General features: G+C 40.8%; 1 protein-coding gene across 1 annotated transcript in view; it reads right to left on the bottom strand.

Moving 5' to 3' along the window:
* Window positions 1-26,038, bottom strand: part of CYP7B1 (cytochrome P450 family 7 subfamily B member 1) — a 126,555-nt gene that overhangs the window by 25,711 nt on the left and 74,806 nt on the right. The window lies entirely within an intron of this gene.

Raw genomic sequence — 26,038 nt, 5'->3', positions numbered from 1 at the left:
AAAATATTTTTTAAAAAAATTCAAGGTCTCTAAACACTATGTTTTCAATTAGTGAAAGGGAATTATTTCGAAAACCCAAATAAGATCATTTGTTAAGCTCTCTGAACATTAACATTTTTTTTATTCAATTACAGAGAAAACACCCTTAAGATTCACAAGAAAACAGACTTTGGCAGCATTACATCTTATAGAAGTGTTATTGCTTTACAAAAGCACACAAGACTATTCTTTTGCTGGTTACACCATTTCAACATCACTGCAGTGTAGGGCATTGGATCAGTGTAAATGAGACGAGAATCCTTCTCATTTCACTGGTTATTTGTATTCCAAAGGAGCAGATGCCTTCCAAATTATGCAAAAATCCACAGCGCATCTCGTACTATAGCAGATGAACAGGTTAATTTTTCTCTTTGCACATAATAAATCATAAGTGCTTTAACACCCATAGTCGCATTTCATGAACATAAACCTTCTGTTTAATAATGTCTGTTTACAACTAGAATCAGACATACAGTAATCTCTTGCCTGGGATAAACATTAATCCAGATCTGTCTAGAAAAATTATACAATTCATTACCATAAGTAATCTCTATTGCGCCCTGTGCTTAACCTTCATCTTTTTTCCTGTCCTATAATCTTGCAAATCCACTGGTGGTGTATGATTGGCATCTGGTGTTAACACAGCCTTCACTGCACACAGCACAGCTGAAAAAGCCCTATGTGAACATGTCACTCTGCAGGGTACCGCTGGTTCAGCTGACCGCTTCTCAACAACTTTCACCAAAGGGTGAATAAAACTCACAAGCCGGGGAGAAAAGGGTCTAACAGTATCATTTGCCACAGAGGGGTCATTTTCACTTTCCAAGCCATTGTCACCATCCACAAACATTAAAGGTATCGGTCTGATTTTCCTATAGCATCTGTAGTCAAACACCACATACCACATCCAAGCTGGAACACTCCGTGCTGGAGGACTTTAAGGAATGGAAATGGATAGGTACAGAAGGAGAACAAAAGCTATTATGGACATGTCAAAGCAGTTTGAGATTATTCACAGGCTCGATCACAATATTTAAGCAACAAGACATGACAGGCAGTGTCTTTCCAGGAGCTTATGAACACTCTTAACTGTGAGGAAAAGAATGAGGCCAAAGGCTTCAATCCCAAGAAAGGTAATCCCCAGAAACGTGGTGTCTGGAGTGTCGTCTTGTATTATGAGAGAGAGAACAAAAGAAACTTAGGACAGGAGAAAGCCAGTAAGTCTACCTTCCTGTATTTTTAATTTAGCAGTAAGTTTCCCCCTCAGACCTGCTCAGAACATTAGGTATTTTGTATCTATGAGGACAGAAGAAAATACTATCTTCCCACATTTTCCCACAACACATTTTTTTTGATAATTGTCAAATTTTGCATGCCTTAAATACCCCATCCAGATTATCTGCCTCAGTGACCTCCTAGAGCTCCAGTTTCCAGGCTCAATACATGCAGTATGAAAAAGTGTTCCCTGCAGAAGAAGCCAGAGGACAGTTTTAGCAATATACAGCCTTCTACCTTTGAATTCTCAGCTTACATACCTCCTAAAGAGGTATGGACCAGATGCCACTCCTATCTGATCACTATTTGGAGGCTTACAGGGCGTAAATGGATGCATCAGGCCAAGTCTTGACAGACAGATGCAGACACGGATTGACTCGGTGGAGAAGAAACAAGAGCCTCAGAATGGAAAAACCTCACACTGCTGCCCGCCACCTACACATTTGCCTAATAAACTGGATCACTCATAAAACAAACCTCAGGAAAAAGTAGCAAATGCACTTTTGAGCATACCAAGGAGAGAAGAGTTTATCTATGCTCCCAAAAAGAGCAGTACAGCAAAGACAGAGTCTAGTGGTATTGTGAAACAAACTGGAAGAAATGGTGATGAAAAAACCCCAACCAGCCAGTGAATTTTTACAGTGATTTTTTACAGTAAAATGCAATCCTTTTGTTGAAAGTTTTTCATGTCAAGAACTTCTGGGATTTTAATAAAAAGATTTTTTTTTTTTTCTGTAAAAGCATACAAGTTTTTTTTGGTAGGATCTCTAACCTGTGTTGTGATCTGTTCATCACAGCAGCACCTTCTTTTTCTCTCTTCCAGTAATTTCATTTGGGTCATCCCCAAATATCCAAAAAATACCGATGCTCAACAACTCATTCAATAGCCCTGAAATACTGCTCTCTAGGAGCTCTTACTCCTTTGCAGTTTTTCAGGCTAAATTATCTCAACAATTGTAGGTTGACATTGTACATACCAACTTTTTACACTTCAGACTTGTGTGTTGAAGGACACATCCATAAATTCAACCACTACCTGTACCGACTGGTTGGGAAATTGCCTAAAAAGCCAAAAGGCAAGTAAGTACCATTGTGGAAGAGTAATCTGAACAGTTTTAAAATATAAACCCACTGAAAAAGCCCTTTTGACTCAGGTTTTATTAGAGGCTGAAAATTCCCAGAGAGGTCCTACACAAAATGTAATGTAAAGTTTCATAACAGCTGGGGCAGGAGTTACAGCAGAAACAAGACCTGACCAATATGGCAATAATTCAGCAATACTAAGAATCAATATAAATTTAGTGCTTACGGCTGCACCCTTGAAATCCTACTTTGTTTCTGCTCTGGGTGAGAACAGTGAGAGCAGCCATGACTACTCAAGACTGCTCCTGACTAAGCCCAAGGTTATTCTATCTCATTTCACATTTGAGATCACTTGTCCAGCCCAGGGCTTCTCCTTTCTTAATTCAGCTTTAATCAAAGAAAAATAGGCTAGGAAGGGATGACAAGATGTTACTTATACCATGCCTTGTATCCCAGGTAGGGTGCTGTATCTTCCTGTATCTTCCCTCATATTTGTCTATGCTGTTCTTGAAGATACCCAGTAACAGAGTCTCTACAGTCTCCCCCAGCAATCTGTCCTTATTATCAGAAAGTTTCTCCTTACATCTAACATCTATCTTCATGTCGTACCTCAAGCCCACTGCTTCTCACTCTGCCTGCAAAGGATAAAAGAATCAATTATTTCCTTCACTTCTGCAGGAGCACTTAAGTATTTAAAGGTACTGATCATGTTTTCCCTTACTCTTCTTTAGGTTAAACAGCCTCAACTTCTTCCAGTATTTCCTCATACCTATTTTTGAGACCTCTACATACTTAATGTCACTCCTTTCTTGATTTTCTAATGTTAGCCCACACCTTCCTCTATGGCAGTGTCCTGTACTGAGCGCACCAGAGCAATTACCTCTTCCATCTTGAGGGCGACACTCCTGGCTTTGCCTCCCAGCACAACCTTGGCTTTCTGTGCAAAGTCACCACCGTGTTGATAAAAATCCATCTTGGGAACCATTACAGCCCTCAGCCTATTCCCAGAGAAAAGATCGTGCTCCTGTCCAGATGCTGTTGATTAGTCCTCTGTGTTTTCCAGTTCGCCATTTGGAACACTAATCCCTCTTCTGCAGACTTGCAGCCACTCCTCTTTTGGTATTATCCACAAAAATAAACATTTTTTTCTCCTGTATTCATAATAGAAGGATGGGATCAGAAAATGGAAGTCCACCAGTATTCCCTTTTACCACTATCAGGAACATATTTATGCTGCATATTAACTGACTTTACCTAAGAGAACCCAATGACTCTCGCCTAACATTCATCTCTTTCATAAGCCATTTCTGCACTTCAATATACTGCCTTGCTGCAACACATGTTAAAACTGTACGCAGTAAGTAGCTCATAGTAGGAAATCATATTAACCGCCTGGCCTAGAAATGACAAGTGAAGTGTGGATAAGAATGTCAGCACTCCCCACAGAAATGTATTCAAACAGGCAGAAATCGTTCCTTACGTAATAAAGAGCAAACAAATAAATTCAGGAAATCTCAGAAACAGTGATGGGACATTATCATGTTTAAAAAACCCTGGTAACAAGGAAAGAGAGGAGAATGTTAGATGGAAAGATATTGCCACTTCTGTGTGCAGGTGTGCAGTAACTGTATTTTGTATGTAGTATATAATTTCAGAAGTAAAAAAAAATTATAAAAATATTATTTCCTATAAAACTGTATGAATGCTAAAAAAATGCAGATGTCCATCAGAACAAAAAGGGTAAAGAAAATAGACTTTTCATTTCATGTAACTGAGCTGTCCAAAAGTTTGGTATCTTGGTTAAGGTGGACATCTTTTAAGTTCTCTATAACCACTAGAGAGAAAAGGAGTGAAAGGGCTTTTTGGAAGGACTGGTCTTTATTAATGATACAGATAAGTTAAGAGTTGCTCACTCAGATAGACAGTGAGGATGACTCCCTTGCATTTCCCTAGTTGTCATGTCTCTTCCCACATTTGTTTTTTTTATGTCAGTTTTCCCGGCCCACTCACCTGCAAACTTTTTTCTCCTTCTCATGATCCCTCTGTGTACTTCCAGCCTGGCTGCCCATCCCTCTTGGGATGTGTCCATGGACCTGCCACCACCATTGAGCCCCTTCGCTCACTCACTGTTAACTTTCTTCTCAAACCAAGCTCCTGTTCAGATCTGGGGAGCCTCTGCTTTAATCTTCTGCAACATATTCTTAGTCCAAATATTGTCCACTAGGTTTCACTTTCAGTTCATTCTCCGTCAAATCCCTTCTTGAATCCTCACCACCGCTGTCACCACTGTGGACCACATACCTACTGCACTGGCACAGAGGATGCACAAGGCTGCTGGTGGGTCTTTCCCAGTTTCCCCACCATGCTCTCCTGTCTGTCTATACTCATCTGTTGTCACCTGTCTTGAAGATAAGAACAGCTTCTGTACAGTGTATGTCTACACTGTTCATTGCAAAATTGATCTCTGTTTGTGAGATTGACTAGTATCGATCAAATCACTCCCTCCCTCCATTTCCCCTTCCAGGGAGTATTAGCCATTTTCAAGAAGTGGGCACAATTCACACGGAATGCATATCTCTGTGTGTGTACATGTATTTATGAACACAGATTATGTGATTATAAGCATACTTATTTCTATATATGCATATATGCAAACAGAGTAATTTCACCATGGGAAAAATTGAGTAGTGTGGCAATTTTTTTTTTTAATGGTAACACAAACTTTTAGTTTTATTGCAGTATTTCATTTTATTGCTGTAAAATTCTGATGTTACAGCCACGGTGGTATTGTGAGTATCAGCACCACCCTTTTGACCCGAGTGCATTATATACTGTTATAGGGCAATAACAGAACACCGCAGAAACCTGTTCTCTCCCTTGCTCTGTCTACCATGCACAGGATTTTCAAATACCAGCAGCCCACTCCTGATTTATGGAGGTAATTAGTTTAATGAGAAAAACGGGGCCACTCACTCTGTCTTAAAATCTGCATGCACATAGCTTTAGATGGATAAAATATTCTGCATTTTATCTTTAAAAAAGGATGCAACACAGCTATGAAGTTTTTAATTAATGATTTTGTGACTCCCACAGTTATGGCCATGCATTCCCCAAGTGGAAGCACAGAAGAACATGGCGATCTGCAAGCAATTTCCCTCCTCTCCCCCAAGAGCTTCGTATGTCAGACATTTCATGAATCGTATTACAGAATGAACAGTCAGGACATACATGTTTTGCTCAAAAATGTATTGAAAAAGTCCAAAGTATAGTCTGAATAGCTGAATAAGTACGGAACTACCCCAAGTACCTTACTTAGTTCACTTATTTGTAAATACAGCTTGAAGTTGGAATTGTATACTGAGAGAAGGTGGCTAATCCTGGCACTAATGCATATATCACAGGAAAATAGCAACTGAATATAGTAGAGGTGAACGTTTCAAAAGCGTTAATGTTTGTGAGATGAATATACAATTAGTAGGTCTTCCTCCCTTTCAAATTATTACACATATTTGCTTCCCAGATCCTTGTTTTCCCTCTTTTCCTTCCAGTGCTACTGGAAGTCTATTGCACATATTAAGAGAGTTTTGTAACCAGACTTTCCACTACACATTCATTCTCTCTTGCTTTATCTCCTTGGGCCACCGGCCTATATTAACATATCAGTTTCTCCGTCTGAACTGATTTTGTTCTCTCAGCAGAAACTACAGGTGATTTATTTTAGAAAAATGCATGTTGCAATCTGTGCTCTCAGTCTTTTGCTCCTCACTAGTTGCAACAACTTTCTCTTTTTCTTCCCTCTTCCTAGACGTGCTTCTGTGCTCTTTCCTCACATCCCTCATCTTCCAAAACTCCCCCCCTCTGTTTTCCATTTCACTTGTGCCCTTTCTTCTCCTTTTTCCCTGAGCTCTGCTCTGGCTCTGCCCCTGCCTGCAATAGCACACACGGGTATTTTTCAAGCCAGACTTTCTCATAGTTCATAGCTGGATAAGTACTGTCCCTGCCTTAACAAGCTGCCACAATTAGGGAGCAACAAACCTGATTACTTGCAAATTTATTTTACTAGGGCTGAGTGGTGATACTTTTCACATTACCATGCACATGAGCAGCACCCTTCTATAATTCATGTTACATGCTATGTAACACCAACAGGATGGAGCATCTAGTCTGAAGTGAGCAAATATGAAGTGCAGTATTTTACTGAGCATTCCTGGGTAGGACTAGCCTGAAAGCAGACCTCTCGTTATAAGGGAAATTCTGAAGTATCTTAAAACATTTTTATTTTTAAGGATTAAAAAAAAATATTTAAAATATATTTCCCACAAAACAGCTGCTCCTCAATTTTATTTAGCAAATATCAGAATGAAGACAGTTGCAGCCTTCTCTGTATGCCCACAGCTTTTCCTAGGATGCTGAAAGGACTAACAAGAGGGATGGTTGTGCCCTCTCCTCCCTGGGTGGATTTGTGGAGCAGCCCACAGCCACCCACAACCCATGCAGGCACCCTGCGAGCTGGGCTGTGGGTTGTGCGTCTCACAGGCAATCTCTGTCCAACCTCCCCCTTGGCGTACTCCCATCTGCTTTTCCCTCTCCTGAGCCTAAAAATCTGCTGAGCCCGCAACAGATATAATATCTATTAATCTAAAAGCTTCAGTGTATTGCCTGAAAACAATAGTCTGATGCTTGGAAAATATATTCCTTCAATTGCTCTGTGGCTGTCCTTAAATATTTATGTAAACTCTACTGTGTTTAAGGGCATAAAGGTTAACTCTAAGTGTAGCTCCCAGCCTTGTATTTGTAGTGAGTCCTCTGGAATGTACAACATCCGTGTTGGTTTTAGGTAACCTAACTAATTTCAGTTTTAGGTAAATCAAGAATACATTTTCATTCTGCAGTCATGGAAAGTAAAATACTATTAACTGAAGATCATAAGATGGAACAGTAACTGGGACATTGTAGAACTGAACATGTTCTAAATCCCTCTGCTGTGAAAGACGAAGTAGAAAATACAAATACAATTCTCAATTTTTTTTAATTAAATTGAGTAAATGTCAACTTGGGGACTGTAATCAGAGACTTTACAATTGAAAATGAATACTTGTTTAATTGTTTTCCTAAGTTGTTTCCCACACAAAATAAAACCTGGCTTATAAAAGATCATCTTTCTAAAAAGTCCAAGACTTGCCTGTCCTAGATTTGCTGAAATACATTATCCTTTATTTTTCTTTTAAAAACAGATAATGTCCAATTCCAAAATTTCATATTACTATAGAATTGTTTAGGTTGGAAAAGAACTTTAAGATCACCAAGTGCAGCTGTTAACCTAGCACTGCCAAGTGCTCCACCACCAAAACATGTCTCTAAGTGCCATGTTTACACATATTTTAAATACCTCCAGGGATGGTGACTCAACCACTTCCCTGGGCAGCCTGTTCCAGTGCCTGACAACCCTTTCAGTGAAGAGTTTTTTCCTAATATCCAATCTAAACCTCTCCTGGCACAACTTGAGGCCATTTCCTCTGGTCCTTTCCCTTGTTACTTGGGAGAAGAGGCTGACACACACCTTGCTACAACCTCCTTCCAGGTAGTTATAGAGAGCGGTAGGGTCTCCCCTGAGCCTCCTTTACTCCAGGCTTTTGGCACATGGGGACGGCCTGCTCCTGCACCTTTAAGATGTCCTTCTTGAAGAATGCCCAGCCTTACTGGACTCCTCTGCCCTCCAGGACTGCCTCCCAAGGGACCCTGTCAGCCAGGCTCCTAGACAGGCCAAAGCCTGCCCTCCAGAAGTCCAAGGCAGCCATTCTGCTGACTCCCCTCCTTACTTCCCCAAGAATCAAAACCTCTATCATTTCGTGATTGCTGTGCCCATGACAGCCTCCAACCACCACATCGCCCACAAGTCCTTCCCTGGTTGCAAACAGCAGGCCCACCAGGGTGCCTTCCCTAGTTGGCTTCCTCACCAGCGGTGTCGGGAAGTTATCTTCCGCACGCTCCAGGAACCTCCTAGACTGTTTCCTCTCTGCTGTACTGTGTTTCCAGCAGACAGCTGGTAAGTCGAAGTCTCCCGTGAGAACAATAGCTTACAATCACGAGACTTCCCCCAGCTGCTTATAGTGTATTTCACCTGCCTCTTCACCCTGGTTGGGAGGTCTATAACACACTCCCACCCTGATATCTGCCTTGTTGGCCCTTCCCCTGATTCTTACCCACAGACATTCAACCTTATCATCACCACCATTAAGCCCTGCGCTATCAAAACAGTCCCTAACATACAGGGTGACCACACTGCCTTTCCTTTGCCTGTCCCTTACGAAGAGTTTTTAGCCATCTACTGCAGCACTCCAGTTGTGCGAGTCATCCCACTATGTTTCTGTGATGGCAACTATATCACAGGTTTTCCTGCTGCACGATGGCTTCCAGCTCCTCCTGTTTGTTGCCCACACTGTGTGCATTGGTGTAGATGCAATTCAGCTGGGCTATTGATCCCACCATGTTTTTGAGGGGAGAAGCCCTAATTCCTATGTGACCATTCTTGGGTGTTTCCATGGTTTCTAACACATCAATAAGCCTTGTGTCCTTGCTGCCACATGGATCTCCATCCCCTACCTCCACTGAGACTGCAGACTGAAGGACCTAGCTAGCACACCATCCCTGAAACATTGGTGTGCTGTCCCCAGCCTTACCTCTAGTGAGCCTGGGTTTATCCCTTTCCTCCCTCAAACCTAGTTTAAAGCTTTCAGTGAGCCCTGCTGAATCCCGTGCAAAGACCCTTTTCCCCTTTGAGACAGGTGTACCCCGTCTGTTGCCAGCAGGCCTGCTGTCATATAAACTGACCCACGATCAAAAACCCCACAATCCTGCTGTGGACACCAGGCTCGGAGCCAGGTATTGAGCTTCTGGCTCATTCTCTTTCCTTCCCCATAATTTCTTGCAACTGGAAGGCTAGAGGAGAACACTACTTGTGCTCCCGATCCCTTAACCAGTCATCCCAAGGCCCTGAAGTCTCTCTTGATTGTCCTCGGACTTCTTGTTGCAACTTCATTGCTGCCTACATGAAAAATCAATACTGGATAATGGTCTGAGGGCTGTACCCAGGCAGGCAGCTTTCTCTTCACACCTTTACCCTGGCCCCCGGGGAGGCTGCAGACCCACCTGAGTGGGTTCGGTCTGCACACTGGGCTGTCTGTTCCCTTCAGAAGGGAATCTCCTCTGACAACAGCCCACCTTTTTTTCTTTATGGAAGTAGTTTTGATGCAGGGCATAAGCCAGCTTAACCTCAGCAACACCTCCAAGTCAGATGAACTATCGTACTCTATTGTTGGGTTCCACTTGCAGAGCCTCATACCCATTGTGCACAGGCACCTGGGCTGGTGGGGCAGGCACGGAGAAGATGGCCCGCTGTGCCGGGCAGGAACTTGTCCCCCTGTCCCCTATTCCTTCAGTCACTGTGCTCAGCCAGGTGGAGAGAGGATAGAGATTCCTCCTTATCATTCATCCTGCCTGCCTGTCCGAGGGAGGGCAGGGGGTGATCCCAGCGGTGGGTCTCTCTCTCACGCTCCCTGATCTCCTCGTGCTCCCCAGCCCCCGCGGGGCTCTGTCACTAAGTGGGGGCTCCTCTCCCCAGGCACACTCCCACAGCTGTGCCCACTGCTGCGGCTGGTGCTGGTATAAAAGCAGGGCACAGCCAGCAGCCTGGCTCCTGGCTGGCAGCGTGTTGCCATCAGGGCTCTGCCGGGGCAGCTGTGTCAGTTGTGGTGGGTGCAGAGCTGAGAGAGGCCGTGGCTCCCTGCTGGGTGGGTACCGCCGCGCCCTGGTCGAGCTGGCAGGGCTTCAGAGCCCCTCCTGCATGCCCTTCTGCGCAACCTGCATTGCCATGCCCTTGTTGCTTGTGCTCCCCAAGGGCTTCTCTTGTAGGTGTGGGGGGGCTTGGCCACCATTGCCCCTGGCCCTGCCTGGGTCCCATCAGCTGCTGCTGTGCAAGCTGGGGGGTCCTGGTGGGTCTCTCAGCTCCCTCTGAGGTTCTCCTGTTCGGGAACCCGCTGTGCGCCATGCTACAGTGCTCCCCTGTTGATGTACAGGGACCGGGGCCACTTGCCTCAGCGACCGAGTAATTCCCTACTTAGGTTCAAGGGTAGATCTAAACTCCCTGGTGCAGTTAACCACAATTTCCATTTTACTTAATGTAAGTAAATAATGTAAATGATGTAAGAGGCTTGAATTCGAAAGTTAATAATTTTGTTAAAGAAATGTTCGATATTTTCCAACTAGCTGTTCCAGTGGAGTACTATTACACCTGTTTTGAAGCCCCACGTAATTAAATGCTGATTCCCAAACAACAAATGAAGCAGTTGTCTATACACAGGACACAAAATTCATTGAAGTGTCAAAGCTTCATGAAATCTTAAAAGTTTTAAACATTTCTATTGGGGAGATAATGAGCTTTACAGGTTCTAATGAAAAGAAAGTGGATGCAGCCAGAGAAAGAGACAGAGTTAGGACACCTCATCCATGTTAATATTACTGTGCAAAAATGGATGCAAACTTGGGATCACGGCCAAGTGCCTCATCCATTCATCATTCCCCTTGCTGAAATGCCTCTGAGGCTGGCTATACACCCACTCATCTGGTACAGAAAGCTGTAGGTGTAGGTATTTTAGAGTGCACTCAGGGGTGCTCTCTTCTGTGGTTGGCAAACTGACCTGGCAGCTAGCCCATTTGCACCTCAAATTTTGTCATATAACTGATGCTGAACAGACAGACACAACAGCCCAGATTTCTTCCTAGAAGGACCTCAATGTTGCTTGCCAGTAGATAGTTGGATCTGTAGGAAGTCTGAAAATCCTCTAGCTCAGGTTGCTAGTAAAGTTCATATGAGATGTTGGGTCTTGTGCATGCCCTGGACGTCAGACCCTGCCGGCATAAGCCACCTCAGAGAGATCATTGATGCAGCTTGCAATTTTATTTCTATCTGTATGCCTGAATTCCAAAGTATGTAATTCCCATTGTCCCAGTATTTGAATATTTGGAATTCAGTCAGATTCTGCAACTTTTATTTGTTCCAACTGAAGGCCACTGTGTCTTATAAGTACAATGGACTTCCATTATACCAAAGGGTAGATATCAACAGCATCATAAACAGATGGAGAAATGTGCAAAATAAGGACTCACTGAGGTCAACACTAGCCTGACTATTCAGGCTAATGATGAAAAGATTTCATGTTGTGTGCTGCACCGAGAAGAAAGGTATGGGGTATGTCCTGAATTTCATATTAAAATCTATATGTTGTCCTGTTGTTAATGAACAATTGGTGACATCATAGGGATGGAGAGGAGTGCATCAAAGGCATGGCCAAAGGTTGTGCATTGGCCATGCTGAATTTTGTTCTGAGGGTAGGCAGGAATCCTGAGTAACAGGTTTTCCTATCTATAGCTCTACTTTGGTTATAAACTTGAGTTTTTACAGAAGGAATTTAAGTTCTCCATCAAAAAAATGGTTCCATTTATATGCTGTATTATGTACCTTTGGCTTTATTATTTTTCAATTAGAAAAAAACCCTAAGAAAATGAAGATTAGAAATGAAAGGTTATCAGTAAAAAAATTTAACATTTCAATTTCTAGCACTTGCACCATTCTGATCCAGTGTAGCCTTCTGTTAATGATACATCTGTCATTTTATTGACACCCTTAAACAGCTTTATTCTCTTTTCTAATTAAGAGACAAAGCTGATTATGTCAATCTATGAAATAACATCTGAGTGCTTTTGTTATAATGTAAGAAGCCATGAATATGACTATTGTTATGCTAAAACAAAAAACTTGGGAATTTTAACTGGAAAACCCAAGATAGGAAAATATATAAAGGCTAAATTAAAGCAGATTCTTCCTATTCATGCAAAATGCACGTGATTGTATTATATAATTAAATGAAGATACTGTGTGAAAAATTAATTCACAGTAATAGAAAACATAAAGCAACAATGATACATAATATGCCTGACTAAAATATGTGAGGAGAAATCATCAGATCATAAAATATCTCAAACAAATAAATGACAGACTAAGCCATCAATCCTCAAGGAAAAATTAAGCTATTAAATAAACCAAAATGGTTGCATGTCAGGACATGATTTCAGCTCCATCCTGCTGCTAAATCAAAGATACCTGCTCAGTGGGCTCTCCCATGGAAAGGAATACATTTGGAAGTATTCCCTGGTACTGTCCTATGCATTAATTGGGAGTGCAGAGAAAATCCAGTTTTCACCACTTCCCCCAGGCTACCATAAATATTCCTCTGTTTTGTGAACCAGAACTAGCTGCAAAGACTGCTCAACCTAGTGAACTGGTAGGTGTTTTTAAGACAATAGTGTGGATGGGATGAAATGCTCACCATTGTAGGAAGGTCTTTGTGTTTGGATAGACACAGATAAGAGACTGGAACAATCTCCCACATGCCAGCATTAATTGCTGCAATCTGTACTACCTAAAAAGGCCAGGGAGAAGACACAATATCAGATGATCTTCAACAATTTGTAATGTTAGCAGTTTTCAGACTCTAAAATAACATGAAACAGTTTTCCCCTCACTTGTGATTAAAGGCAACAGACAGAGGTTATGTGTCTCTTCTGGCAGCACTAGATCTTCAGGACCACTGCCGGTGCTGAAGCTCCTGGCAAGAAAGCACCAAATCTTCTCCAAGGAACTCCACTGATCCTGTGTAAGAGGTTCCTGCTGATGGTACTGGGTGTCCTCAGGACAGAGCTTAAAGTACTGCAGCCTGACACAGCTCTCCTGGCATTAACTGAGCTAAATGAATTTACACTCTGAAGATCCAGTCCTCAGCTGCTGAATGTGTCAACCAGTGCTGACACACATCCAACCAACACATACATCTTTCTTTTTCCTTTAAAAACTTCTATTGTAAATAATCAGAAGAAGCCAAGCCATTATAAGCTACAGTATCAATGGCATTAAATTTCATTATGGATTTTAGCATTTCTGCTTCCTCACGTGCACACCACACCTGTAGTTACAAACTACCATTCTCACACAATTTGCTGGTCAAGGGATCACATCCCTTTGCCTCAAATAACTAGAGGCAGTGAGTGGCTGTGTCTGTGACCTTCTGTCTCTGTCTTCATGGAGGTTTAGTCACTGGGGATGGTACCTTCTTACACTTTTACTAAAATAGATCTGGATGTATAAACTGTATCCTTTGCATTGGATGTGCGGGTTATACATATGTTTCTGCATGCCTGCAGAGATATGCAAGATAGGAGATGTCTACTACTTATAAGACCAACGGTCTTGCTCAGTACTTCAAAAAATCAGTCTACTTCTGTTGCATATCATGGAATACCCAGTTGACTGAAAACGAAATTTTGGGAACTGCTTTTAAGGTATTATCAAAACAGAAAATAAATTTTCTTCTGTTGCAGGTTCTCCCCTTATAGCCCACTCAATTACCTGTCATTACTAATCAGTTCAATAGCATTCAAATTCTGATGGCTACTCGTTAGTAAGGTTGGGCTGTTCACCGATTAGTGGGGAAACAGGGAAGGTTCCAGAATGTATACCCCTTGGCTTGGAAAGCACCATGATCTGCTAAGCCACAAACATTTTGCTCACACTGAAGTAGCAAGATTGGGACATTAATGAAGAATTTGGAAACACATCACTCTTAACTGCAGCTTCCATCACATATAGGATCACCTCAGAGGTGACTGACAACATCAAAACATCCAAATCTAAAATGTAATTATCTGGAGTTAGAATTACTGAACAAGAAATTATTGCTGATATTTGACATTTATATTCTTTGTAATTTTCTTCTTAAAAGAAAAAAAGAAAGGAAAAAATCCAATCACAGTCTCATGTTTTTCTCCCAGTCTGGGATATGCACTTAGTTTATAAGAGCAGGTAGATAAAAACCAATTGAAATCAAGAGCTAGACTCAATGGTATAAATCCATAGCAGCATTAATTTAAATATTGCTATTGCTAGGCCAAATGATGCGGTGTAAAGGATAATACCTGATTAACACTGGTGCACTAACAAAACTGACTGTGGCGGTCACAGAATATGAACACCTGCCAAAGTGTAGGACCTACATACCAGTCACCATCATGATCAGATTCCTGGAGAAAGAGGACTCTACATAATCTGAAGAACTCTCAAAAAATGCCTTTGAAAAGCAGATTATTGAAAATAAACCCTACCACTGCACCCAGCCATTGCCCAGCCACAGAACTTCTCTTGCCTGTGTTGGGATCAGTTCCCACCAGTCAGCCACTGGACCTCTGCCAGCCACAGCAGAAGCAGAGGTCTTCCAGCAGAACAGGCACCACAGCCGTTTCTATGCTCTCCCTTCTCTTCTCCCCCCATTCCCCCTCACTCCCCTCCCAACAGCTCCTGTGGCTGGGCTAGAGGACATGGCCAAAGGAAGAGAAGTACAGCCAAGACTTTGCTATGCCCCAGCAATCCCTCTCTGCTGTTGCAGGGTCACTGGCAGCCAGAATTATTTAGAGCAGCCTCCAGGCCAATCTAACTTGCAGTGAGGGACTTGACTGACTCATTGCTGCTCCAGGACTGTGGGAATATAAAGCTACCTTAAAGCCATTTTCAGACATCCCTGCTTCTGAGCTGTGCTATTTTACCCTTGCCTGTGACTGAAAAAAACCCTGAAAGCACAGGTTGTTTACACATCCTGCAGCTGCAGCAATGGGGTGGTTTCCTTCGCCTTTCTTGTGCCTTCATTTTTTCTGTCTGTTTTGGCTTTACAGATAGCTCTGATAGTGTTCATAGCCCCAGAGTCCATCTGAGATAGTGATTCATAGCAGTCTCTGCTCTGTTGATTGGTCTTCAAAAGCTGAGGCTCCTGTCAGTTGCAAGGCTGCAAGAAGACATGCTGCGCTGGAGTACGCTGTCTGCAAACAGGACAAGCGATGTTCTTGTGGTTCACATGCGTGCTGTGCCCATCAGGAATAATTTTGTAATTTAGTGTCCTAATTTTTATAGAATCAAATGAGAGTGATAGTCTAGACAGAAGAGAGATCAACTATTTCATTTCATTGCTTATTAGCTTTGCGTATATTTTTACTCTGGAGGGACTTCAGTTTAAATTCCTGCATTGATAATCTATTTTGTTAGTGTACAGAAAATATCACACTACATTTATTCTACTAATTTCTGTAGTATTCATGCACTTAATTTATAGCTTCTGTGTTCTCTTCCTTTGTAGATTTGCCATTTTAATTTAATGCTCTTGATTGCATATTTTTCACACTTACCCTCTTTGTCCTCTTCTTCTGTAATACCTTTAATAAATTCAATCTTTTTATAAAAAAGTACTTCCATTTTTTAATATTATTGCTTCTTCTCTATCACCATCTAGATTTTACATTTCATTAAGCAGACAGTTTTAATTTTACTTTTCTCTGACTGTTCCTTTCATTAGACTGTTTCTTGTCTTGACCCTTTAATTTTATTTTTCTCTTCTGCAATTTGCCTTTACCCTGCCTAATCAATGTGCATCTCTTTTCAAGTGTGGTTTTATTCCCTGTTACTCTCCTTGTGAGTTCTCTTTGTTGCTCAGTGCTGACAGTCTTCTTCCCCATCCCCTGTGAGTGACAGTGACAGCATTTGAGTGGTAGCTGGCAGATTTAGGGACAAGAAGTATCTGTCTGAAAAGATTTTATTTGGTTTTATTTTTATTTTGACTGTAAAATCAGACCTCTCGAATCCTAGAGCACCAGGGGGCATTGTTTCATTTAGAAAATAAAAATTGTCATGATAGCTATTAACTTCCCAACAAGTCCATCGCAATTACCAATCAGAGCCAAAGGAAAAAAAATCAAAATGGAGCTATTATGTCAAATGCAGCAGTGAAGGTGGGTTGCAAGTCAAATGTTTTAATGCTTAAAGATGGGTATTATTTTGGAAAGCTGCTCCACAGTGAATCAGAAGTGCTGTACCCCTGATCTCCATCCCTGTACACCTCAATATTCAACTATAGCATCCAGGGGGAAATAAGAGATTAGAAGTTACAATGACAGGTCCTAAGCACAAACTGGAATTTAATCAACAGGGGGAAATAAGAGATTAGAAGTTACAATGACAGGTCCTAAGCACAAACCTGAATTTAATCAACACTGGAAAATATTGACTGAAGTATCTAGAAGGAACAAGCAGTGACAGCCATGGGAAATTACACATAAACATAAAGGAACAGCCTGAACTGCCATTAAAATGAACGGAAATGTAAAGCAGCAGGAGAAAGTGGAGTATCCCCCAGGATCGGGCCCAGTGGTTACATTTTAGTGAAATAATTAATAGGCTACATTTCATAACCAAGTGCAGGGTAATAACAAATGTAAGTGCAGCTTCACAGCTGGCTAAACTCACAATAGCAACAGGCAACTCTATTACCACCAGTGAAACAATCCTGTTTGCCAAAGAAAAAGAGAAAAACAAGGCAGCAAAACTGTCTACAATTATGAGGGAAATCATCTATGTAACAACTTAACTAATGCCCAGAAGCCGAATGACTCACAGCATTAAGAAAATTAGAAAGGGTGCTCAGTAGTAGTATATAATTCAGGACACGTACATTACAATATTGTGGTCTTAACATGCCAGCAACAAATATAGGCACTATGCAATATATGGCTCCAAACCCTGCAGAACATAAGCAAATGCTTAATTCAACCATACTGTAGAATTAAGTGCACAACTATTTACAGATTACGGATCTAAATGTCCAAAGGTGAGTTTTTCTGTTGTTGTTGAGGTTTTTTGTTGGGTTCAGTTTTATTTCCATGTGATTTGATGCTTGGGTAGCTCGAAGACTTCTTGCTCTAAGTGTGTTTATAAGGAAAAGATGACACGTAGCTACCTCTGAACCACCTGCTGCAGGTGATGACCTCCTTATTGAACTGATGGACGGCACTGTGTGAAACATGGACTCCGTCCACAGTGCCAAGTCTTGCTACAGCTCTGCTAGCTCAAGTCATCTTGACTCAAGCCAAGAGCCAGGCCACACAGTGACCTTAAAAGAAAGTAAGAACAAGCTTGATGTAATTCACTTAATCCAGGAATCTGGGACAGTTTCCAAATAAGGGTTAAAAAATGACCCTTTTTTGTTTGAGCCCCATTTCAACTACAACAAGGAGAATCACGGGTTCTCTTGACAAATACCTGCTGAAACCCACAGAAGCTCCTCCCAATCCAGATTTCCCCTTGGTAAAGGCATAGCCCAGGAGATACTGTGTGTGCCACAACGTGAAGTCAGCTGGAAGGCAACAGAAATCAGATACCAAGTTCAAAACTTACACAGCAAAGCTCTTACAGAGCAACTATTTAGTAAATCTCCACTCCTTCACGTTGTCTTCAGCTTTTGAGCCTCTGCTGCTCCACATCCCAATAACAGGGCACAAGCTGGCACATGATACTCTTCCTCTGAACGACACATTGATTCTCCATATGAAAGAGAATCACACAGCAGACACTTCATGGTTTGCTGCAAAGACTACTTATGATCAGAGAAATATATGTCTGTACACACACAAATAAATCAAAACCCAACATATCAACCACAAAAACTTCCTTTTACCTTTCTATATTTCAGGCAAACTTTTTCCTATTACTTGCAACAGATCTGTTTTCTTCATTTTTACTAATAAAGCTCATATTGACCTCTCTCCAAGCATACATTCACATTATATATAAAAACATAACATTATTACACACACCTATACAGAGCTAACTAAATTCCTGCCATTTTTGTTACTATCAGTTTTGTATTCTACCTACTTGTGCATTATCATTTTATTGTTACCACTGATATGACTTATGCTCATTTTCTTGTTATATTATAAGCAACCTGTTGAAGTCTAATTGAATATCAGATAAGTAATTGAATCTTGAGCTTTTACTGCCATCTGTAATATTAGCAAAATACTGTAGGTAAATTATAACCATATACCCGATTGGTTAAGAGTTTACAGTCCTTCAAGAAAATGTTCAGCACAACAGCTTGCAGTAACTCTGTGTTATTTTCCATATCTACTATCAACAATATATTTTATCTATTTTCTTGTAAATGAGCTTTTTAAAAATTAAGTGTTTATGTTTATTGTTTCCTTAGGTTTCCATTAAGGTTTGTTTTGGAAATAGTATGGCCAAGTTTGAAATATAATGTTTACAATTAACAAAAATTAATTCAAAGAATGCTTACTTGCAGAGTTAATGTATTTAAAACACAGGTTAAAGCTCCAAAGGAGGTGGACACAGCATCATTAACCCATCACCTAGATACAAATCTACAAGTGAAATCTGGGAGCATTGTTACACTGTAAAGCCCATGAATACATTTAGGGCAAGTCTTAAAATCTCTAGCTGAAGCATCCTTTCAGGATATATAGAGACAGACCTTCTATGAGTATCTACCCATGAACACAGACCCACATCTTCAAGAACTGCTTGGAAATCTCAACCTAAGCAAGTCTGTAGGGCTGCAGCTACGTTACATCTGCCATTTCCTAGGCTGTAATGATAAAGAGAATGTTATTGTTCATTTCAATTTAATGTGTGGATAATACTGTCCCTAGGCACCAACTTTCTACCAAGGAGGTTAGATTATTGTAATATCCACATAATTAATTGCATTATCAATTTTCTTACTTTTTAAACATTTGCTTTTGGTTAGAGAAGATTATTGCATTGCTTCTAAAAATGTCTTTACAATTAATTATCTTTCACTGCAGCAAGCAACTAGGAAATGGATATTAATCATATAAGACTTTCTCAAATTGCTGGGATTATCTAATTTTTAATTACAGGTGGCATAAATGGTTATGAGCCTGGTTGTTTGTGTAGGAAATGTGGCAAAATACTTACAGCCTCTGTAATATGCTGTTTTGTACAGCATTCAGTCCACTTATTTGTTTACATAAAGTATTTTATGTTTCCACTCTGCCTTGGAAAGGCTCTTCAGCCTTCAATATCATCTATGGGAAGTTTCATCACAGAAAACAAACATCAGCCATCAGTTCAACTCTGCCTTACAGCTAGCTAGTGAGTCAGGGATGTCCTCCTAGGGGCTTTAAACAAGTTGTGCTCCCAGAAAACACAGAGCAATGCCTGCTTCTCATTTTAAAGACATCACTGACATATTAAAGGCCCGTGCTCTTAATTAGAAGCTATTTTTGACTCAAGAATGGAGCTGATAATCCCAGTAAAATACCAGTTTTCTAACCATCAGAAAATCCTCAGTCCTGTGTTGGTAGGATGCTCATCTCCCCTGCCCAGCTTGACATTGTGGCTGAGCGGAGGCATGCTTGGTGGTTGCACTGGCTCCATCCATGATGCGCCTGCAACACCCAGTGGTCAGCTAGTGGGTCCCTTTGAGTGAAAGCACAGCAGACACCTTCCCAACCAGCCAGCTGGGCAGAGATGCCTGAGATAATTTCCTGGGAAGGGGAGAAAGAGAAAGGAGAACAGGATGAAGAATGAAACAGTGGTTTTAGCATTCATCATGCTAAAAAAGAAAGGAATAGATTTTGGAGTCACTCAAAGATCTAGCAAGAGCCAGAAAACAAGAGAAATAAAAATGCTGAACTTCAGGGTACAAGAAGGCAATATTGTAATCAACTTGGTCCAGATCTCATAGGCTTTAAAGGGCTGTCCTTTAACTAAAGCCTGGCAGGGTGTCTGTGGAAACCATACTGTAGGAACTAGAAGTTTGAAATGTTAACCAAACAATTAGCAAAATCCATGGATGGAAAGTCTAAAAAAAAAAATAAAATACTGCTCATAATCCAGAAAACACCTGAGTCACAGATTTGAATAATCTGGAAGAGGCAAAAGGCATGTGTCTGTGCATACTTCTCCTGCCGTGCACTCCCTGGCACGCACCCGCTGCTGCCCCTGGAGTCGACACAAAACCCAGCTAGGGAAGCTGTTAGTCTCATCTTGACCATTCTTACTTCTAAACATAAAATGAAAAACACAAAATGTTAATAAATCAGGCTTCTGACTTGGGGAGGAAAGGAAGGAAGCCAGAAACAGACATAAGAGAATACATAGTCTTTATTCAGATATACCCCTAGACCAAATACTTGCCCGTTCTGTATTAATAGATCATTAAAATTTACTTGCAAAAGAAAAATACTAGATAAAAACATGCAAGCCAATGTACGTTTTTTTGCAGCTAGCGAAGAAGAGGTCTCATCTCACAGACACAGTATTAAAACTGCTTCACATGTGTCCTCACTGCACTGCTCACAATGTTATTTTTTTTATAAACTCATTCTTATGTAGCTTTTTACTTCATCAGTTGAAGTTCCGACTGAAGTTTTAACCTTATTCAAGCCATATGCAAGATTTACCTGATTCTTTCCTTTCTTTCAGGTCTTTGTATTCCTGGAGAGTTTGTGTGTGAATACTTACTTGTTCATCTTACAAATAAGCAACTTGTGGGTTATATAATGAAAGACTATTAGTTCCAGCCAATATGACCTTTCAGTGCAATCAGTGCTAACATGCAGCCTTTCTGCTGCTCACACCTGTACCACCTCCAAGAAGGACTATCCACAACCCACCTCAGAGGATACAGCGGGGATTCTGATGTCCAAATCTGCTTTATTTTTCTCAGAATTCACCTATGTCTTTCTGATGCTAGCACTAATACTAGGGACGAAGCCTTCTGATTCTTGCAGGTGATAGTGACTGCAGCTGTCTACAAAAATATTATGGGGCAATATTCCCACCCAACAGTCTTTGCTTTCTTATATTGTCTCCTTCATCTGAGACATCTCCTGAGTCAAATACTGTCTATAAATGAATGGAGAGGACTATGACTTCTTGCCACTCATTCAGCCCTTCAGCAACGACATTTTATGAGAGTAGATAAAGAGAATAGATAAAACGTTGCTACAAAGGGAGGAAGAGTGAAAGGAGGAAAGACAAGAAGACAGGGATTAAACATTATACAGTTAAAAGCAGTAAGGTACAGGAAAAGGAGTACGGATCATATTTCCAAGTGTACTTGAAAGATTACGCAAGAAAAGAAACTGCAAGGAAAACATGGCACGAAGTAAGAGATAGGAGGAGTACAGAGAAGATGCGGGATCATGTAATCAACCCATTTCACAACACTGCTCTAATGAAAAGCAAGATTCTGGGCAGAATTACTCTGAAGTAATCTATCCTAAACAGTTTGTACACTATTAAATGTGCTAGCTGGAATTTAAATTCAAAGCCTACATCTCTTTCACAGTTACTATGGAAGCGCCTACCCTCTGTATATTTCAGATCTACAGTCTTAGACTTGGCCTTCTTTGCATATTAGATTATAATAAAACGTTGCCACTCCCTCCTGAAAATATCTCTGAATATTGACCTTTCCCCTCTTTCACACAAGAAGAAATCTCATCAAGTGTCTATGTCATATTGCCCCTCAAAGCTACTGGACATGGTTCCGTAAGGATTAAGTTCTTCATTCTGAGCCCTTCAGAGATGGGGTGTTTGGTGGGGAAGGCGGCTGCACCTACCCTTTGACTTTCTTCTCTCCCTGTGCTGGGTATAAATTTACCTTCTCTACTGCGAAAACTCTTCATAGCTTAGCTGTATTCTTGGGGAACAGAGTTTTAAACTAAAGCTCCAATCTGTCAACAGTACTCAGGCATCCCTTTCTTGTTACACTACCCGTGGTTGGGAAGAGACTGCTCCATGCACCCAATGCCCAGGACAATGGCACTTGAGAGAACAGCAGGGATGTAGCCCCCTCACTGGGGACATTTGATATATGCATTCCTGTACCACTTTATAAAGCTAAACAGTGCCCAACTAAGATGTGTCTGCTCCCAGTTTTCACAAATGGTTCCTTTCTCACACTGGGTGATGATGGTCAAAAGTTTTAGCTCTCTATTGGCTATCATAGCCTAGGTGAAATGAGTTCGTGGCTCATTTGTATCTAACGGATATATATCAATAAAACCACCATTGCAGAACAAAGGTCACTGTCCACGGCAGACGTACACACCTTCACCTTTATGTGTACACTTAATTAAGTTCTCATGCAGAGACCTCTCTGTGCTGAAAATGAGTAGGCCTGAGTAACTGACACCACACCGCACCAATTCCATGGAGTTACAAAGGACTCCAGGACTGTCTGCAGCGTTTGCCACAAACTCTGGAAGTGCATAAATAAAAATTAATTCCACATTAATTTTCTGCATTCATATTACAGACTGTGTCTGTCCCTGGGTTATGCATCTTCAACAGTGTCTTTGCTGAGGATAGGACCATAAGACTCCATAAGAAAACGTGCCACCTGAGATCTTTTCCGTAACAGTACAAACTAGACTTCAGTAACATTCATAAATATGACAACTCTAACACTGTCAAAGACTACCAAGTGTTATTTTAAAGCAAAAGACCAGGGTGAAGAGAGACTATTAATTCCTGTCCAGGATAAAGCAAGAAGTTCCACATTGTTTTGAAATGGTAGATCTAAAACTTAAATCTAAAGTAAGTAAACAGAAACAGGGAAGCAATGACATTTCCATTTTCCCCCATGATTACTTAGAAGAGAAATATCTAAAGACATAGCAGCATATATAAACCTTTATGAAATAGGTAATTCTTTGGAGGAGTACATAGGACAGACATACTAGAGAGAGTTAGATAACACGCTACTCAAAATAGACCAGAGCTAAATATGCCGTCTCTGCTCACTTTCCAAACTTCTTTTTTTTTTTTTTAAATGCTGACCAAGCTCAGCTGGGCAAGACCTGCTTAGTGTAGTCATTTTCACATTCCCACTGAACATATCAGCTCTGACAATATTTTTTTTAAATTTCAACAGCAGAGACTACTACATAATTCCTTCTCAGCCAAGAAAAAAAAAATCAACCTTGAGAAACTAAAAGTGCAGATATAGTATTATATGAAATTGCACCAAATTTTACAACAGTCCGACGTTCCTGATATTTTTATCTTAACACATCAAGGGTGATAGAAGCTTCTTTTTGCTGTCAAAGTGATCAAAGAGAGGTTGAGAAAGAATCTATAAACAGATGCTGCCCAGTGACAAACCTTAAAGAACAAGACTGTGGGGCCAGATGTTTGAGTGACCTTCGGACTACAGAACATGTTGGCATGGTGTTGATTTAGATAGCTGTTGGCAGGGGCTTTCGATCCAGCAGCTGAAAAAAAATATCTAAATTATGGAAATATTTTTTCTCATCTTTCCCCTAACTACAAAAACTGAAACTACTGGTCAGTGGGGCTGATGGCTGTCAAAGAAGTTGAATTCACCACACAACCCTGCCAGTAGGTATCACATCAAAAAGGAGTTAGCTGAATGAACAAGAACATCTTCAGGCTGTGCCATTTTGCATCCCCCTCAACTTTCAACAGCTGTTTCTTGAGTGAATACAGATGCAAAATAATTATATGAAATGTTTTCTGTTTTCAATATACTACATAATGTAAATATGGAATCTATGAATACCTATGGGTAATACAGCATAAACCACCATCAGGAAAGGATTTGGGAAGTGGAATAGGAAACAGATTGACTAATCAATAATGGTGACTTTCCTAAATTATGTTCTTTATACACCCGATTTGTAGAATTAAAACGGTATTACAAAAATACCCCAAACAACCAGAGATAATTGATCACATACATATTGTTTATGACAAATACTAGAAGACCCTGGAAATTTTTATTACATGAAATATTAGTTGTGCTGCACTCTTCCAATTCTCAGTCTCAGCAAGCCCTTTCATTGTTTAATCAGATCAGAGAAATTAGTTGCATATTACAAAATGCAAAAAGAAAACAGAAAGTTCACAATCCAAAATTCCAGCAGATACTCAAGTCTGAGCTACTCCATGCTACTAGAACAAATGGAGAAAGCAGAAAAAGTCTTGCTTTGTAACATTAAATGTGATTGAAGACTGTACAGTTCTTCTTACGCTTTTAGACGTTTTGTCACTTTACCTGGAGAAATATACACTGCTTATTCTGAATTGCTGCTGATGTCCAGCACTTGTCAAAACCGCTATCTGTCAAGCACTTCACAAAGTGTTGCAAAATGACAGATCAGGATGTCTGAATAGATGGAGCCCCAGGAAAAACAGAACAGATAGAAAATTCATGACTCTAAACTACATCAAAGCGACTTCTGTCAACATCATGTCAAAAGAAGGAAAAAAAGAACTGTTCATTTTAGAGGGTTTTTTTCATTATATAAACACTTTTTTCACGTATGAGCTAAGTGTAAGGAAAAATTAACTTGGTGTACAGTATGATCATTTGAATGTGCCAAAAATACTCTTTAAATAATCCAGGAATAAGGAAAGTTCTAACAGTAGATACTGTCTGGCAGTTAAAACCAATGACATCCAAAAGAAACGCATGAAGAATCTATCAGCTTAAAATAGGACAAACCATCTGGCTCCAAAGAAATAAAAGTACTCTGCTGTGCGTGTTTGTTGGGTTCACAGAATCCTACAACTGGATTAATTTTGTATTTCCTCTCCAATCAGTTTTGATCATCTCTACTTAGCCTGCCGATTGTACAACCCTAATGCAATGTTATATTCCAGGCAGGAGATTTAGTAATATCAAGGCATTACTTTAATTTAAAAAAAGAAAAAGAAGCACCACCAGCATCGCTGGACCTTCCATTACAGATAAATCTTTTAAATAGTTCCTCAAAGCAGACAGAAAATAACTGGGTTATGATACATGACTATATATATTCAAATTATACATAATCAAATTTTGAGAAAGAATCACATACGCGGAACAATACTACTGCAGATCTAGAAGCACTTTCTGTATCGCATACCTTTCACTGTAGGCACTCACCACCGGTACTACATTCAAAGAAGTTTACTAACACTATCCATCTCTTGAAATGATGAGGCTAAATGACCCGGTACAATGGTTTTGGTGGCTTTTAGAGCATTGGGAAATATGAAGCGTGCACACACGCACAAACTTGGAAAAGGGAAAGCGGCACTTCATGCATAGTCAAGTAAGCATTAGCAAAGTATGGCATTTACATCGAGTTTGGAACTTCAGATTTTCCACATTTACTGTCTCTGGTGTCATCTTTGCTTGCTGGTCTGCAGTTTGTGGAACCACATAGAATGAGTTGGATTGGAAGGAACCTTTCAAAGACTGTTCGGCCCAGCCCCTTGCCCCAAGCAGGGACGTCGCTCTTCCACCCACTCAAAGGCCCTATAAAGCTGCTGCTGCCACTGCTGCAGGCTCTGACAGCAGCAACCACTGATCCAGAAACCGGCACTTGCTCAATGGTGCAAACACGCTCCAATTTTCCTCAGAGAAGCTGCCCGCTAACTGTTGGCCAGCAAAGTTTTGTTGGCTTCAAAACATTTGCAAGATACAAATGAGCAGGAAAAGAACTAGTGCCTTCTGGTTCAGAAAGGTGCTTTAGGATGTCCTGTTGAATGTGTACACACAGCTGGGAATTGCAGTCTATTAATACTGGAGTACAGCGGAAGGCACGTCTGCTTCTTATTGTACGCAGAACTCAATATATCTTGCTTCCTACTTACAAAAAGATGTTTATTACCTGTAACTGTACAGAGGTGTGTGCTTCACAGCAG

The sequence above is a fragment of the Falco punctatus genome (genome assembly GCF_963210335.1).
Source record: "Falco punctatus genome assembly, chromosome: 3".
Lineage (NCBI taxonomy): Eukaryota > Metazoa > Chordata > Aves > Falconiformes > Falconidae > Falco > Falco punctatus.
This window is presented reverse-complemented; position numbering and strand designations above follow the sequence as displayed.